The following is a 6907-nucleotide window of genomic DNA, read 5'->3' as shown; positions in this document are numbered from 1 at the left end:
CTACTACGAAACAACCTTGTAAAAGATTGCCAACACGGTTTTATGCCGGGGCGCTCTTGCTTGACACAATTGCTCAAGGTATTGGATATTTGGACCCATATTCTAGAACGGGGTGGTAATATCGACAATATTTACCTAGATTTTGCCAAGGCTTTCGACAGTGTACCCCACGAAAGGCTGAAAATCAAACTGGAAGGGTACGGAATTCGGGGAAATGTTCTAGCGTGGATAGAAGACTTTCTACATGACCGCAAGCAGTGTGTGGTGATTAATGGCACGAAATCGTCATCTGCACCTGTAACAAGTGGGGTACCACAGGGCAGTGTATTGGGCCCGCTGTTGTTTGTTTGTTTCATAAATGACATGCCTGACGTTGTACACTCCTCCATACAAATGTTTGCCGATGATGGCAAGTTATTTCGGGAAATTAAGAACCAAGCGGACTGTGAAGAGTTGCAGAAGGACCTCTGTGGGCTCCAGGAATGGTCGAAGAAATGGCTGCTGAGATTCAATGTCACGAAGTGTAAGAGGATGCACCTGGGGCGTACCAACGGTAAGGAGGCGTATCATATGTCCCAACGGGATGAAGAAAATGCAGTAATTGAGACTGTATGTGAGAAGGACCTAGGTGTGTATGTTGACAATGAGCTGAAGTTCTCGGGCCATTGTAAGAAGAAGGTAAATCAGGCAAATAAATTATTGGGTCTTATAAGAAGGTCGTTCAGATATCTAGACGGTCCGTCCCTCGTGACGATCTTCAGGAGTGAAGTGCTTCCCCATCTGGAGTACTGTCACCTCATCTGGTCCCCGAGATATGCTAGGGATTGTCAGTTGGTTGAAAATGTTCAAAGGAGGGCCACCAGACTGGTGCCTGCACTTCGGCACCTCAGCTACCCTGAGAGATTGGAGCGCCTGAACTTGCCTAGCTTATACTACAGACGGGCAAGGGGGGACCTAGTTGAGGCGTATAAGCATCTCAGGGGGGCACTACTCAGTTGAGTGTCCTTACTTGGAGCTGGCGGGCGCTCGCCCCACAAGGGGTCACAGCTCAAGATTGAAGAAGCCTCAAGTCCAGAAAACCGTGAGGGCAAACTTTTCGGAGTGAGGGTTGTAAACTCTTGGAACAATCTACCAGAGAGTGTTGTGACGGCACCGAGTGTGAGCTCTTTCAAGAGAAGACTTGACCAACACTGGAGCGGGTTCAGGTACATTCAGGAGCCGGTGCATGCCCAGCATTTGCCAACAGTGCGTGACAGAGACGTGACCGATCGCCCGGGCGGCTAGCGAGCCGATCTTTTGGTGAAGAATATAAATGAAAAGAGACGTGACCAATCGCCCAAGCGGCTAACAAGCCGATCAGTGGCGAAGAGGATAAAAGTAAAAAAAAGTAAAAGATAAATTCATCTTCGTCACGATGTACGATAACATTTTCTATTATCGTACGGTTTGTACGATAATTTTGGGTTGAATGTGAAAGAGTATTCAGCAAAATTATTCTCTTCAAAACCAAAGAAAGAAATAGTTTAAAAACTTAAACTGTAAATGGAGCTCTTTTCTCATCTGAGTGCCTCAAACGTTCAGGGTCATGAGTCAAATTTTTGCCCTCTGAAGATATTTTTTTAAGATATGCTTGCAGGTATATCTAATCACGCACAATTTTTTCACAACTTGACAGATGAGGTTCTTGAAGTAGAGGGCTAATGGTGATCACTGAAAATATATGTTTTAGTGTGGTCTTACTGAGTTATTAATCTTAAAGAGTTGGCACATTTAAGAATGATTTGAGTTTTATGTAAGTTACTGCTTACTCTTATAGAATGGCATTTACTGTATTCTTTTTTCCTGTAAATAAATTTTGTTTCTTTAATTACAGTGCAATCTTATATGATTTTCATTGCATGCCCTAGTTTTGACTCTGCAAAATAAAATTGGTAAATATATACCTGATTATGTACTGTGCACATCATTGTCATTCCTAAAAACCCCATTTAATTCACATTACGCTATATAACATTCAAATCCACCGCGCTTGTAGAACCTCAGAAAACGGGAAACATTGATAAAGGATAACTCGCCTACTCAATGTTACTAGACCATGTGTTGTATTGTACCCAGGTATAGTTATATCATATTAATTGTATGTATTCATAGCATTAAGGAGAACTCAGGGTATCCATAAGATGAATGTTAAAGTCCAGTTGAGCCGGACTAGTGTACTGTAGGACTAGGGCCGTATTCCTCGTCATTACGACGATAATGACGATCACGATCATCATCTCGATGATCGTGTGTCGGGATGCAACCACCCAACGCTGAGTGCCATATTCCTAGGCACTTACATGAGCGTGTAAACACGGCAGCTCGTGTCGGATGGCAAAATTTTTTTTGGCCATGCGCGTGTGCCAAATGTATTATTTCACATAATTAGAAAGACGATTTTGAGAGATATTTAGTTGTTATTTTATACCGGCACAATAATATATTGTAAAATATATTTTTTTATAAAATTGAACTTTATTATCTGTTCGAAACAAAATAGATAATTTTTTCATCTGAGTACTTGGCAACAATGTTTGCGCGCGGGTTATCAAACAGGAGGTAGTAAGAGAACGTTCTGCAGCTCTGTCTGAAACCCAACGTATGGCACTTTTGCGCCATATTGAGCAAAGGTCAATCATTGAGGATAGGTCTACAAGCAACACCATAAATTATAGGAAAAGAAAGGCCTGGGATGAAATTACTGCTTCATTCAACGCCAGCTATGATCCACTTGTTTTACCTGGTCCTACCCCAGGGCCATCGTCTGTGTCTTCTGCACAATTTACTGAAGTTCCATCTACTGTTTATCGACCTCTATTTTCACCCTCTGTTCCTGTCTCACAAGTCATTGTTCCTGCCTCACCAGTCATTGCTCCTGCCTCACCAAACATTGCTCCTGCCTCACCAAACATTGCTCCTGCCTCACCAAACATTGCTCCTGCCTCACCAAACATTGCTCCTGCCTCACCAAACATTGTTCCTGCCTCACCAAACATTGCTCCTGCCTCACCAAACATTGCTCCTGCCTCGGCAGTCAATGCCCCTGACTCACTATCGAGTGATATTGCCTCACCCCCTCCTGCTCATGCTTCCAACCAATACCTTTATTCAGTGTCCAGGGCATCTGGTTCTCGGCCAAGGAGCAAACCAAGGCGAACTAGGAGGGTGACAAGTGTCTATGAAATGTGTGATAAAAGACAAGAAGAGTTACATAAATCTAAGTTGTACAGATTGAATAGGGAGCATGAGGAGGAAATGAAACTGAAAAAAGAAATGATGTTAACACAAAAACTACAACAAACTGCAATTGAAAAGACACATGAAAAATTGAATAATTCTTTGGATTTGTTAGATAGTGTTTTAAGGAAAGCAGGAGCTGCATATGATGCCATGGCTAAAACATATGAATGATGTTGTAATATTTCAGAAATTGGCATCTAAAGTAAAAGTTATTCGTTCTATTTCTTACATATTCAACTAATTTTATTTGAAGGAAATAAACATACATGTGTTTATTTTGACAAAGGTTTTTTTGTTTACAAAAGCTGTCATAAGTATGGCAGGTAATTATTTGTGGGGGATGAATATTTATAATATACATAAAGGCTGTGATTTTCAAAAATTGAATTTATTTCCTGTGATAAAGAATAAAGTTTTGTTTGGCGTATACAGGTATTTATAAAATATGTTATACTGTGCAAAGTACTGTATAGAGGATATGTTTCTTTTATTAAATTTTATGCATTGATATAAATAGCTGTAGAGAAGGAGTGAACCATTTCTTTTTGTGCCCAAGATAGAAATATTTTCATGTCAGTTACAAATATTGTCCAAAGTATGGCAGTTAAGATTTATTTTTATATATCTATAATATAAGCTGTGAATTTCAGGAAATGCAGAACTATGTATAGAAAAATTATAGTTTATTTTCTTAATTTTTACACATTTATTAAAAAAATAAATGTATATTTCTTTCCTTTTGTTGTCTTCATAAAACCTCACAGGTGAATTACCTTACATATTGAGTTATGCTCCATTATTAAAGACCACAGTGAAGTAAAAAAAACTATATTACTGGGCCAAAAACTGTGATATTTTCCTTGTTAACTCAAGATAGAGTGAGCTCACTTGGCTTGCCTCATTCCGGAAAACATAAGTGAATTTCCCGGTTCAGATGGTTGAAATTTTATTACTACTACGACAAAAATATTGTATGACTGAATAAAGATAAGAAACATATCTTAAATGATAACAGAAGTAATTGTTAATTGAAGATGAGGCTCACAGCACAGACAGCAGTCGGAGCTGTGATGTCAACATTCCAATAATGTTTCAAGTTCATAACAGTGTTGTGAAAGTTCATTTATCCGTATTAACACTTCTTTTAATTGTTCTTATAAAAAAAAATAATATAATTCGACGTAGACATCTGTAATATAAAGTACTGGAAGAACTTTCATAAAATATAATGATGATTATTATTTGTCGTAAGGCAGCTATCGGGTGGGGGTAGCCATCCGATGTTGTTTCCAACATTTCAGGGATATGCGTACGGTTCCCTTCCGATACCTCGTTTATCGGGATGACTATTAATAGACCAGCACGAACACTATCAATTGGCATTGTGCTTCGTAATGACTATCAATCCGGCCCTATATAACTTATGAATGTCGTTTGTCGATATCGTTTCAAGTCTCGTAGGTCAAGTTTTAAAAGTGTTGTTAACGATATCATTTGACAAGAGAGAGTTGACAGATATTGTTTGGTGTGTGTGTGTGTGTGTGTGTTTGTTTTGTTTTATTGTTTCGAGGAGGAGGAGGTTTGTTTCGGCTTTTCATCAGTTCATGTGTTTGTAACTTTGTCTCTCTCTGGTTTATATAATTTCGTGTTTTGATTTGTATATTTTGATATATTTTTTTTTTAGTTTTTTTTTAGTTTTTTTTAGACAAAACTTGAGAAATTATTGATATTTTACCCCTAATATTTATAAGGTAATGCAATATTGACCAGTATAAATAAAACAAAAAATATATATATCTTAAAAGAGATTGACTGCGACTGACGACGAGAGTAATGCGCCACGCCACGCTCTGCCTTCCTATTGGTCCTCGTCAAACCCTCGCTCCTCATTGGCTGACGATTGGGGGGAGTGATTGCTTAAGGGCATTCACAAGGGTTGGGGGAAGGATGGGTGGGTGGGTGGGGTACCTGTGTCAGTAGGGTGGGGTAGGTGGGTAGGTAGGGTGGGTGGGTGTGGGTGTTCAACCAATCCATTAGGCAAAGCGTCACGGTAAATATTTGGGCATTCACTTTACTTCCTCCTTAAGTGTTGATTAAAAGAGGCAACACAAATAAAGCAGTGTTGCCTCGGGATGCCTGTGGCCCTCTTTCCGCAACGTGGCAATACACGGTGTGGGATTTTTCTGCCAAAAGGTGTTGAGGAAAGTTGTTTCATATGAAGCCTCCTTATCCCGTGTTGATGCCGGATAAACGAAGAGTGAGTTCAGATAAATTAGATACTTGGATTAGATTATGGAGTACTGTAGTATTTTAATATCGGATAAACGAAGAGTGAGTTCGGATAAATTAGATACTTGGATTAGATTATGGAGTACTGTAGTATTTTCAGGGGATTGCGTACCTTATCCGTGTGTCGATGCCGGATAAACGAGGAAAATGTTCGGATAAATTGGGTACTTGGATTATTTTACAAAGTCCGTAGTATTTTCAGGGTGTTTATGCACTTTATCCGGACATTGATGCTGGATAAACTAGATTAGTGTTTGGATAATAGAACATATTAAACCGAACATATCCGGTTATAACAATATTCGGATAAAAGAATAAATTACTTTTCCATATGATAAACTTAATATGATCGTAATATATTCTCGCACGTCTTTAACCGAACATGACACCGGATAAATGGTAAGGAGGTGATATAAAAGTGTTCGGTTAAGAAGACACCAGTAAGTTTAAAGTATTCTCAACTCGGTGTGCTATCAGAGCAATTAAGTCTCCCTTCCTCTCGCTTATCCAAACATACTTCCGGATAAGTGAGTGTTTGATTAATCGTTAGTAGTGTGAAATGCGGCTCTCTCTCTCTCTCTCTCTCTCTCTCTCTCTCGTAAGACGATTGAAGGTTTCTCGTTCTCATCTTATCCGATCAGTGTGCCGGATAAGTGAAGAGTAATCGGTTATTTTCGAGGTTTATTTACAGTTTTTTATTGTATAGTGTGAGGAATTAAGACTCATTCGGTGGTGGTTAAAGTCTTGAGTATGATGACTTAACCCTCTTGAGTATGATGACTTAAGCTCTTGAGTATGATGACTTAACCCTCTTGAGTATGATGACTTAAGCTCTTGAGTATGATGACTTAACCCTCTTGAGTATGATGACTTAACGCTTTGAGTACAGTGGCATCGTACTCAAGGGGTTAAGTCATCGTAATCAAGAGGTTAAGTACCCTGGTAATTGAATCTACCTCGATACATTAAAACAACAACCACCACTACCACCACCACAACAGCAACAACAACAACAACCAGCACCACCACCATCACCACCACAACAGCAACAACAACAACAACCAGCACCACCACCACCACCACCACCACCACCACCACCACCACCACCACCAATACTACCTGTCATTCTAATTAGCAGGTAGATAATAGAATGGACAGTTAAAGAGATACAAGTGTCCGTGTTTGTGTCCGTGGTAACCGTGTTTATGTTCGTGGTCGTGTTTGTGTTCGTGGTGACCGTGTTTGTGTCCTTGGTCATGGCCGTGGTCCGTATTCATGGTCGTGTTCGTGTTGACCGTGTTTGTGTCCTTGGTCGTGTTCGTGTCCGTATTCATGGTCG

This window comes from Homarus americanus, unplaced genomic scaffold (genome assembly GCF_018991925.1).
Source record: "Homarus americanus isolate GMGI-L3 unplaced genomic scaffold, GMGI_Hamer_2.0 scaffold21950, whole genome shotgun sequence".
NCBI lineage: Eukaryota > Metazoa > Arthropoda > Malacostraca > Decapoda > Nephropidae > Homarus > Homarus americanus.
Note: the sequence above shows the minus strand (reverse complement) of the source record.